The sequence below is a fragment of the Primulina tabacum genome, chromosome 3, assembly GCF_025594145.1.
Source record: "Primulina tabacum isolate GXHZ01 chromosome 3, ASM2559414v2, whole genome shotgun sequence".
In the NCBI taxonomy this organism is placed as follows: domain Eukaryota; kingdom Viridiplantae; phylum Streptophyta; class Magnoliopsida; order Lamiales; family Gesneriaceae; genus Primulina; species Primulina tabacum.
The window spans coordinates 34,182,935-34,195,966 of record NC_134552.1 but is presented as its reverse complement, the minus strand read 5'-3'; the positions used below and the strand labels follow the sequence as shown (position 1 = coordinate 34,195,966).

General features: G+C 37.2%; 1 pseudogene; it reads right to left on the bottom strand.

Moving 5' to 3' along the window:
• The window catches only part of LOC142538243 (U-box domain-containing protein 52-like), a 50,243-nt pseudogene extending 37,727 nt beyond the window's left edge, over window positions 1–12,516 (bottom strand).
• Between the last annotated feature and the right edge of the window lie 516 nt (window positions 12,517–13,032).

The window sequence follows — 13,032 nt, the reverse complement described above, 5'->3', positions numbered from 1 at the left end:
GACGAGGCAAAGCTTGATGAAACTCTGAGTAATTTTGAAAAGCCGATCCAGATTCTTGATCGTAAAGAAAAGCAACTCAGAACGAAGACTATTCCGCTTGTGAAAGTTCAGTGGATTCATCATGGGATTGAAGAAGCTACCTGGGAGACTGAATCAGACATGAGATAGAAATTCCCAGAGTTATTTCACTTATGTGAGTTTTCTATTAGCTTCTGTTATGCATTTCTTATTGCTATCTGATTTGATTGCTTGTGATTTCGGGGACGAAATCAGATCTTAGAGGGGGAGAAAGGTAATGCCCGCGATTTTGATGATTGTAATCTTAAATGATTTATTGATAATTGATGTGATTATAGACGGAAAGGAACAGACCGGGGAGAACAAGAGGAGACATTGTTATGTGCAAGGACTGAACCCCTCGCGCATATGCGCGACCAAGCAGGGCGCATATGCGCGAGGCAGGCAGAGAACCTCGTGTGCGCGACCAGGATGCGCGCATATGCGTGAGCATGGCAGAGAATCTCGCGCATATGCGCGAAGAGAGGACGTGCATATACGCGAGCTGAGGATATGAATAATGCCAAGACCAATAGGTCTCGCACATATGCGCCGAGGAAGGTCGCGCATATGCACGAGACGTGCAGCTTAAAGATTAAGACACTTGTTCTTTTCCATGCAAATATATATATATCAATCATTCATCATAATACAGATTTTCAGTAGCAAAAAGGAACGAGGAAGGTTCAGGAGATTTCAAGTTTCCTTCGAAGACTAGAATTCTAATTTTGCAAAATCCAACCGTCTGATTTTCCATCTGAGTTCAGTACAGTGTTTCTATCAACAAAAGCATCAGAAGGACGTAAGTTTTCTTATGTTTTGATATGATTTGAAAATCTGATATGAGAAGAATCATGATATGATTATTATTATCTATACCTGAGATTGTTGTCATTGTATAATTTAAATCAGATCGAAGAACGGATACCATATGAAATTGTCATCATTTTCAGATTTGATTTGATTGAGATTATACAGATTTGATATCAGATTAAGTTTGTTATCGAGTATGAGTTGTTGAGATTTATATCTGATTGATATTTTATTGCTGGGTATATCGAGATTGTGCCGTTATGCCGTTGAAATAGAATTAGAATGAGTTCTGATTATATCCAGTATTGATGGGGTTGTATATTGACATTATACTCCTCAATATTGTCATTGCCAGATTGAGTATTGACAGCTTCGACTTCAAGACCTCCACTTCGTCAGAATTACGAAAAGAAAGGTAAAAATCAATGTCGAACCGGGAAGATACGACTCAAGTTAGATTTGAATTGAGTTTCCCGAACCACATACTTTATTTTATTGCATTGATGTTTGCAATTCATGAGATTGATATGCTTAGTCTATTGATTTATAGCAAAGCATGTAATGAGTCATAGACTGATGTGCCTAGTCATTGGCATAAGTGCCAAGTCTTTGGCGGATGTGCCAAGACACTGGATGTTTGGTTTATATCGATGTTGCTTAGGATTATATCGACTTCTATTGCTGAGATTCGATATAGTGTGCCAATGTCCAGGAACCGGGATCCCTAGATTAGAGAAGAGTCGAGTCTGAGATTATGAGTCAAGAGTTGATTTACAGTTTTATATTGATTCATGTCTTTCAGATTATGATACATGTTATTGATATCTGTTTCATGCCTTTACATTTGTTATATGATTGCATGTATACGTTTTTTATACTGGGAATTATATTCTCACCGGAGTTATTAGGGTGTTGTTGTGTTTGTATGTGTGCATGACGACAGGTGGGACAGGATCAGGGTCAAGAAGAGGATGAGAGATCAAGATTAGCATGGAGATCCGGACTTAGAAGTAGAGTTGATTCCACTACCTGATAGGTAGGGAATGAACAGTAGTTTTTTATGACTTACTATTGTACAAGACTTATACTTTTGATCTAGATGTTGATCTTGTAAATGAAATAAAATTTATTTCATATGTTGCGCACTCATGTATTTTTAAAAATTTTTTTTGACCCAATTTACTTAAATGTTACATTTGATCCTAATAATGATTAAAAAGATGAATTAGGTTCGGGTCCCCACAATTTTTCACGGTTGCATGTGAATGTATATTTGTTAGTTGTTATAACGGTTAAGACATGTTGAGTCATTAGACTCACTAGGTGTGAATGATGCATCTTAGGATATTTCAGTTTAGACAAGAGGGTTGGATGATTGAAGTGGTTGGACTGATGGTGCACTGAAACCCGAGGACCTTGCAAGTTTTCCCCACAGTTAATGCTTTTACAATACTTTAAATATTTTCTTGAGAGGATTTGTGATGTACATGATACTTTTGAAAAATTCTAGTTTTATGTTTGGTTTAACGTTTACGATTTTATAAATTTTACTGCAGTTACTGAGTTTTGAGTAAAATAGATGTGGATTTTGTTTTAATGGTGCAAATAGTAAAAGTACATATATACATATAAATATATATATGTATAGGTTCGGCCGAGGCATTATTATAAAAAAATTATAGTCTATTTTAAAGAAAAATGAGTAAGGGACGTTTCAGTTGGTATCAGAGCAATATTCTTGTAAAAGGTTGTGTCACCGTCAGGTCCATGAAGCTCAGTCGTCAAGTCTCAAGTCTGTAAGTTTAAATGCTTTAAATGATTTTAATGTTGACACCTGCATGTTTACATGGTTTATGTGCTTAAGTTACATGTTTTAATGTTTATGAATTAATTGGGATTTATGTTTAAGTTGCTCGATAAATGGTCTTATAAGCTAAATGGTTAGATATTTAGATTTATTTCATATTGGTTACGTTTAGAATTATATATATGTTCAGATATAATGCCTCTTAGATGCGCACCTAGTACCGATAGAAAGGATGCTACTCATAAGGATTGTCAAGAGTATCTTAGGACACCTCCTAATATCTGCTATTTGGGTGATGAAAGGTATGGCTCGATTCTTTGAGTAGCAGGCTCAGCAGGCTCCGAGGTCACAACATGATGTGTATGATCAATAGGAGGCTTGGTCTGAAGGAGTTTTAAGGTACCACTGACCCATTTGTTGCTGAGGGTTGGTGTAATGCCCGAGATGTAATCACTGTAATCAGACATTAATTTATTGACAGAATTGAGATTTCAGGAGCTAAGGTAACATGTGAAGGTAGAAGCCGGGCGCCGGTGCATTACAAGACCAACTTTTGTCCAGAACGTTTGGTGCCCGAGCGGTAGAAAAAGACCGCCCGAGCACCAATGCACCATAAGGTTAGGACTCGGATAGAACGTTTGGCACCCGAGCGGTAGAAAATGACCGACCGAGCACCAGTGTATGACAAGAAAAGTACTCGGACAGAACGTTCTGTGCCCGAGCGGTAGTTTTTGACCGCCCGAGCGCCGCTTGAGATGAAAGAATAATAAGCCACGTTTCTGGCTGTGGGGACCCGGACGCTAATCATCATCTTAATCATCTTTGGGATTTAATTATCAATTAAGATAAACAGGGTCTAAATTTTTTTTTTTAATGCGGAAGGTAATGGAATCAATCTATTATACAAACCAGTATAATAATACAAATCTTGTACAACGTGCTTCTAGTTCAAACTAGTCTAATGTTTAACTACTAAATTTCAAGTATTAAACAAAGTCTACAATCAGTCCGGAATCACCACTCTAAACTCGTGTCTTCTCTCACAATCTTCTTGACCCCGATCTTGCCCCACCTGTTGTCATGCACACATACAAAAAAGACAACAGCCGGATACTCCGGTGAGAATAAATCTCAGTATAAATAATGTATACATGCAGTTAACTGAATTAACATAAAAGCATGAATTATATCTTATTACATGTAGCATAATCAAACAACATGTATCAATATCAGTCTGTAAATAAAACATGAATCGTAATCTACGAAACATAAATTAATACAAATCTGTAAATCAAGTTCTAGTCTCGATATCTAAGACTCGACTCATCTCTCATTCTAATCTAGGGATACCAGTTTAATTTAGACTTTGGTATGCTGTATCGAATGTCTACAATAGACGTCGATCTACATCTAAGCTCATCGATACACCGTAAGTCTAGAGTGTACGCGGTTCTGACAAAGACTCAGCGGTTCTGCCCTAGCTAGGCTTATCTGCCCTAGACTCAAACTCTAGCTCTGCTATTATTCAATAGACTAAACATATCAATCTGATAATCTGCAAATATCAATGCAATAAAGTAAAGTATGTGATTTTGGGAAACTCAAGTCAAACCTAACTCGAGTTGTGCAATCCCGAATCAACATTTATTTATTTCTTTATCTTCTCGATCCGACGAAGACAAAGTATTGAAGTCAACTCTGTCCATATCCAATCTGATAATGACAATCATATAAATACCATATCAGTATATACTCAATTCAAGACCTGTTCTGATCAATACTCAAATCGGTATATAATCTGATCCATATCTGAACATGGTACAATCTAATTCATATCAATGATATCACGATACAATCGAAATCATTACTGAATCTGATCAATCTCAATCAATACTGAATCTGATCAATATCAATCTACTGATGTTTCGACGGCATAACAATACAGTCACGATAACCCCGTCTATCTCAACATCACAGATATAATGCCAGAATTCTTAACCAATATCAATACAAATCATTATCTGAATAATAACACAATTCTGATATAGAATCTCAACTAAATCAACTCTGAAATTCATAACAATTTCGTAAACAGTCTATTCTTTAATCTGACTTCGATTTATGATGTCTAACATGTGAAGAACATCATATATGAATTTCATTTAATTCTGACAACATCATAATTTCAAAACATGTCAAAACGTAACAAAACTTACGCCCAGTTGTAGCTGTTGTCGCTAGGAACACGGTGTCGTACTTGAATTCAAGTTCGGACGGACGGATCCCAAAATCTTCAATTTCAAATCAAAATCTTCCCTCGGCCTTTTCTCAACTTTCACTCAAGATTTACGTTTGTATATATATATATATACACCCACGTACATGCAAAAGGACGAGTGGCTTAATCTTTGTAGCACACGTCTCACGCATATGCGCGACCCCAATCGGCGCATATGCGCGAGACACTCGGTCTCCGCGCGTATCATGCACATTGCCTCGCGCATATGCGCGAGACTCTCTGGAGTTACTCGCATAGGCTTCGCGCATATGCGCGACATCTTCCGCGCATATGCGCGAGGTCTTCTGCCTGTTTGGCGCATGTGCGCGCATCCGGTCGCGCATGTGCGCAGATGCTACTGTCCTCGCACATCACTTTTCACCCGCGATCTCATTTCGTGTCTCGGTTAGCCCTTTCATAATTATCTCGATTAAAATCAATAATCGTAATTTAACACGATATAAAATCTCGGGCATTACATTTCTCCCCCTCTAAGATATGATTTCGTCCTCAAAATCACAGACAATCAAATCAGATAAGGAAGGAATGTATAATAGAGGTTACTTCAGAAAATTCATTCTATCAAACCGTTCTGATCAAATTACTTGCAATTACTGGCTATACAACATCCGTATATACCAATCAACAGCTCATACCAAATCAATATCATCAGCTGTTATCAAATTCAATCTCAAATGTCACCGTAATATCATTCCCATTCAGCGGAAATCTGCAGTACTCACTGTACAATGTCTTATCTGTGGCTATATCAATACTCGTTTGATAGCTATCATTATACAGTAATTCATACATTGACAAGCCATCAGGTCACTAGTGCTAAAATCCAGCACTACAGTTCCTGGATATCCTCCAGTATCTAGATAGTTCACTCCAACTATCCGTCAATCTATAACTCATAGATAAAATCATGCTATACATTCTGCCAAAAGCACAAAATCAAGCAAAATCACAATCTGATATACTCTACTTCGGCATTCTAGTTATTCTGACCACTTTTCTGACATCGATCTGTGTCATTTGGTCATGTTTGTACGTTATCTGGTACAAACTAATAGATATAGATTGAACAATCTGTTAATCACAATCATATTACATCACAATCTGGAAAGTATTACAGTAATCTCATTACGAAATTCATCGAAATATACTCCCCATGTCTAGTCAGAAATATAAAAATTCTGTAATAACTCTTCTGATTTCTATCTTTCTATCTTCATTTATTGGCGGTTCAGACATTTCAGTACAAGTTCTGCCAACATTTCAGTACCAATTCTATCACAACTGATTTAATCTGTCTATATCAAAACTATCTGTTCGAATTATCATATACTTTCTGTTACCTGAACGACTACTGAATCCATTCCTGTGCGCTCCTGACCCTATCTGTCATTTCCAATTCGAACTATTTGGTATAAATAATCAGTTAATAATATAAATTAAAGAAAAATACCTACCTGGTATTCGGTTCTGACTATCGATATCAAATTCTGTTGTACACTTCTGAAACATTTGACATTACAAGATAATCATTCTCATACAATAAAAATCACATATCTGTCACTCTGATCGATGTTCTGCTCTGATTATCGAATTTAAGTTCTGAACATTCTGATTAAATCTCTGAACTGCCGTAATTCTTGAATTCAGTTCTGATTCGGTTTGAATAATCTGTATCAAACACTGACTCAGAATAACCGTACTATCAAATCAGATTCGGAATATCAATAATCTATACTGATCTAGAAGCTAACAATTCTCAAGCAGTTCAAAATATACTCGGATAATATAATCTGCCCACTCTGACAAAATAAATTCTCTGATATTTTTGATATCGGTATCGTTCTCAGTCACGGATCACAATTTTAACTGTGTCAAGAACAATCGGTATACTAACTTCCGATATCTCATACTCTGAATACAATTTGTTTCAAGCAGAATTCACATCTGAATAATTTCTGTATACAATAATCACAGTTCTCAGAATATTCCATTCAATCTTCAGTTATTCGATTCAATCAATCAGATGCTACGAATATATCAAAATATCATAGATACAACGAGCATGAAATCATCAGAATATCTCTGAACATAATGAAACATGCCAGAGAGAAACACTAAATAAGATGTAACTCCTGGTCGGTACTCTTCCACTGATCTTTCAATTCTTTCAATTCATTCAGTGTCATTATGTACATTTAATATCATTCTGTACTGAATTCTAAAGCACAAACAGTACCTGATCTCAATTCGGAAATATATCTTTCTGATATAAAGAAAATCTTAAATCTTATCTGGGCAAATATCCGCCAACTCGTACATTACTGGCAAATCTGCCAATGCTAGGCTCGATTTCAGTACATCTACTGAATACATAAGGATATCATCTGTTCCTTTCTGTATCGATCGAGTCATAGACAACACATAGATATCAAAGGAATTCTAGATCTAGAATCCTTACTGTGGAATCTCTACTCATCAGCCATATCTGGTCTGAATCTTATATTCTCCTAAAAGGCATCTCTAATAGTTCTGTACTTGTTCAACATATTAATATCAATAATGCAATCAAATCAGAAAACACAAGTACATCATAATTCAACTCGATCTCATTCTCATCTTACTGTAGTATACAATATATCACAGAAATCGCTGATATCAATTTTTCTTTCCCAGAAGGTACAAAGATTAATACTACAGCAATACAGACCCAACAGGTACCGTATATATCAATGCAACTCAGTCAAAGACAATCGTAAGAAATGCATTAATATATATCAATACATATGCAATATAATCATAAAAGAACAGTACCTGCCACTATATCATCAAGTGCCTCTTGGGTCTGTTCCTCGGTCACTACCACCAGATGGTCCAGCTCCCTGAAATCTGCGGGAATCTCTCTGGGGACAAACTCTAGCAAAGTGTCCCGGCTGTCGGCAGATACGACAACTACCAGTCACTCCCTGGCATTGCTCTGTGGAATGTCTCCCTCCGCAAATCCTGCAATACACTCCAGTATAACTTGGGCTGGAACCACTGGAGCTAGTTGAACAGCTCAGTCCGCTCCTTAACTTCTTGAATGGTTTCTTTCGAGCTTTCAGCAAATCTTGCTTTCCACTCGTGCTGCCGCGATCAACTCGGAGAGGGGATGGCTGTGTCTGGGGTTGCATCGCACACACCCTTTTTAGTTGTCTAATCAGACTCGCCTCCGCTCTCTTCGCTTTACTCAAGGCATCAGCGAAATGATAAGGTCGCTGCATATTCATCAATGCAACTATCTCCGAGTTCAATCCTCTGATGAACTGATCCGCTACAGCTTCATCATTTCCAATTATATTAGGAGCAAAACGCAGTAGAGTAGAGAATTTAGCAACATATCCTTCAATATTCAGTTGACCTTGTCTCAAGTTCTCAAACTCTGCTTTCTTGTCCTCCCGGTACAAAACTGAGAAAAATCTTCGATAAAATTCAGTTCTGAATATTTCCCACGAAATCACTGTACCTTTCTGTTCTAGCATTCTTTTACTTGTAATCCACCAACTTCTGGCGGCTTCTCGTAACTGGTGGAATATCAGTTTAATTCTCTGCTCATCTGAATAATCAAGTAATTCAAACAGTATTTCTATGTCATCAAACCAGTTCTCACAATCTTCAGACGTCTCGATACCACTCAGAATCGGCGGATGAAATAACTGAAACTCTTCCAACTGTATTTCCATCTGAGTTTTATTATACATCTATCTGTTCAGTATAAGTACTACCCCTTTCTGGAATTCTCCGTGGAGGTATATCTGCTTATCAAAACATTAGTACTCAAATACTACAAATCTGTTCCAATCTTTCTCTGATCATCTTACTGCTGATCAAGAATCAAATCTGATTCATACTCAATAATACATAATACCAATTCAAATCAGATAATCAGGTAACCATGTATTTCAAAGCAGTAAAGCATAATTCCATGCTAGCACACACAATGTAAGTCAACATTAAAATAAATCTCATGCTAGCAATCACATGCAAGAAAGAAAACTCACTCTACCCCGCTCATTCTCTCATTCTAATCTAGGGATCCCGGTTTAATTTAGACTTTGGTATGCTGTATCGAATGTCTACAATAGACGTCGATCTACATCTAAGCTCATCGATACACCGTAAGTCTAGAGTCTACGCGGTTCTGACAAAGACTCAGCGATTCTGCCCTAGCTAGGCTTATCTGCCCTAGACTCAAACTCTGGCTCTGCTATAATTCAATAGACTAAACATATCAATCTGATAATCTGCAAATATCAATGCGATAAAGTAAAGTATGTGATTTTGGGAAACTCAAGTCAAACCTAACTCGAGTTGTGCAATCCCGAATCAACATTTATTTATACCTTTATCTTCTCGATCCGACGAAAACGAAGTATTGAAGTCAACTTTGTCCATATCCAATCTGATAATGACAATCATATAAATACCATATCAGTATATACTCAATTCAAGACCTGTTCTGATCAATACTCAAATCGGTATATAATCTGATCCATATCTGAACAAGGTACAATCTAATTCATATTAATGATATCACGATACAATCGAAATCATTTGTGAATCTGATCAATCTCAATCAATACTGAATCTGATCAATATCAATCTACTGATGTTTCGACGGCATAACAATACAGCCACGATAACCCCGTCTATCTCAACATCACAGATATAATGCCAGAATTCATAACGAGTATCAGTACAACTCATAATCTGAATAATAACACAATTCTGATATAGAATCTCAACTAAATCAACTCTGAAAGTCATAAAAATTTCATAAACAGTCTATTCTTTAATCTGACTTCGATTCTATGATGTCTAACATGTCAAGAACATCATATATGAATTTCATTTAATTCTGACAACATCATAATTTCAAAACATGTCAAAACGTAACAAAACTTAAGCCCAGTTGTAGCTGTCATCGCTAGGAACACGGTGTCGTACTCGGATTCAAGTTCGGACGGACGGATCCCAAATCTTCAATTTCAAATCAAAATATTCCCTCGGCCTTTTCTCGACTTTCACTCAAGATTTACGTTTGTATATATATATATATACACCCACGTACAAGCAAAAGGACGAGTGGCTTAATCTTTGTAGCACACGTCTCGCGCATATGCGCGACCCCAATCGGCGCATATGCGCGAGACACTCGGTCTCCGCGCGTATCATGCACATAGCCTCGCGCATATGCGCGACTAATCTCCGCGCATATGCGCGAGACTCTCTGGAGTTACTCGCATAGGCTTCACGCATATGCGCGACATCTTCCGCGCATATGCGCGAGGTCTTCTGCCTGTTTGGCGCATGTGCGCGCATCCGGTCGTGCATGTGCGTCGATGCTACTGTCCTCGCACATCACTTTTCACCCGCGATCTCATTTCGTGTCTCGGTTAGCCCTTTCATAATTATCTCGATTAAAATCAATAATCGTAATTTAACACGATATAAAATCTCGGGCATTACACTGGCCATGCAACTTGATATATACAAAATTCATTTCCTTCATTCCTCCACCATGAAAACGAGAGAATCTTAGGAGAAAGCTTCCAGGAACTTAAAAATCATAGATTGGTGATTTAAGCAAAATCCGACCGTCTGATTTTCAATCCGACTTCAGTACCGTGTTTCTATTGACGAGAGCTTCAACTGGACGTAAGTTTTCTTATGTTATGATATGATTTTAAATTATGATATGGAAGAAATCTTGATATTACTGATATATGGTGTTCTTGAGATATTAGACATCGTATAATTGAAACCGGATTGAAGAACGGATACCGTATGGAATTGTTATCAATTTCAGAGTTGATGTGATTGAGATTATACAGATTTGGTATCAGATTATGTTTGTTGATTGATTATGAGTTATTGGGATTGGTATATACTGATTTTGTATTATCGATATTTCAAGATTGCGATGTTATGCCGTCGAAACAGAATTAGATTGTGTTTAATTATATCTGGTATTGATTGGGATACACGTTGTTATCGTATTCCTCGAATATTTCATTCCAGATTGATATCGAAGGCTTCGAAGACAGATCAGAGCCGAACCCCAACGAAAGAAAGGTATAAATCAATGTTAGCCGAGAGATCGACTCGAGTCATATTTGACTTGAGTTTCCCTAAACCACATACTTGTTTGTTATTGTGTTAATACTTTGTATTACTTGAATGTATATGCTTATTCTATTGATTTATAGAAAAGCAGAGAATATAAGATAGATGTCGAGAACGAGTCATTGGCAGAGGTGCCAAGTCTTGGGCAGAGGTGGCCTAGACAATGGATGTTTGGTTATATCGATGTTGCTTAGGAGTAGATCGATTTCTATTGCAGAGATTCGATATGATATGCCAACGTCCGGGAACCGGGATCCCTAGACTAGACTAGATCAGAGTCGAGTCAGAAATGATGAGTCAAAGAGTTTGATTTATCGCTTTATATCATTTCATGTTTTCAGATTTGATACATGCTATTGATACCTGTTATATGCTTTTGTATATGATTTTATATGAATTGCATGTATACATTATTTATACTGGGAATTATATTCTCGCCGGAGTTATCCGGCTGTTGTTGTGTTTGTATGTGTGCATGACAACAGGTGGACAAGATCAGGGTCGAGAAGAGGATGAGAGATCATTGTTAGCGTGGAGATTCGGACCCAGAAGTAGAATAGGTTTCAGCACTTGACGTGTAGTGATTGAACCCTAGTTTGACTTTCATGTATTTGTACAAGACTTGTACTTTTATGTTGCTGTTTATATCAGACTGATTCTATTTTGTTCCACACTTGTATTTAAAAAAAAAAATTTAGACCCAGTTTATTTAATTGATCCAATTATTCCTAAAGATGATTAAGAAATGAATTAGCGTCCGGGTCCCCACAGTTGGATCAGGTCCCTTGAGGTGCATTTCCGCTATCTGAATATAGGAGATGCTGATCGAGTTAGGTGTGCTAGTTATATGGGGGATGATGCTTCTCTTTGGTGGGAAGGAGCTGAGCAGGGTGTTGATTTAGCCACGTGTAGGGCTCTTGACATTCACTAGTAATTATCATGCAATATATGAGAATAATTGCTGGAATATCAAATATAGCGGAAAATTTTTCATTATATTTATGACATGGTGACCATTACATAATTATTAAAATAATCTAAAGTTTACATTACATCAAAATATTCTAGCAATTATAATTAAACATAATGAATTATCTCGTCGAGATTTAATAACAAAACGCGACGAGTAAATATATATATACACACGCATCATTATAAATATGTATGCATGACGTCACATAGGATGCAGAGGGAAGTGTAAACTCCAATTAACTCTCACTGGAATGGATGCCGCAGTCAGCTCCTTACTCTCTTCTACTAGAAGTCCAAGAAACTCATACGTAATTTCTTCAATTAGCATATGAATCCCATTTACGTACATAATCACATGAGTAGATTTCTCACTCCCTTCCTCACTAAGTAGAACTATTAATGCCATGATTACTGGAATACCATCCACACACAAAATAGTAACTGCCCTCGAGATGGTGAGTAATAACCCAGTATGAGAAAACCAAATAAAAATCATGTAACGTAATGCATGATATGTGGATGTGATGCATGATCAGGTAAACGCACATGCATGGGTAAATGGAATATTGAAAGCTGCACAATCAGTAAATGCAACACAACATCTCGATCAACAGGAAAGGCTCGGCTACACTGCTCTAGTAACCACTCCTTCGTCAGTCTACTACCGTGTGCCGATCAGCTCGCCAGGGATTATGGACATACTGCGCCTTATCGGCCTGCAACATGTCTCGAGCTAGTCACAGCTCCGTATCATCCCAACAATCACATCAACCATACACACGATATCAAAATGGTCATCAATAGAATCAAGGCTCAACATGTAATGAAATGTCATTTCATGCATCAATCCTACATAAATACAAAAAATATGTGTGTGTAAAATATGTTTTTATTTCCGCGCATCGATGTTTATACAATGTCA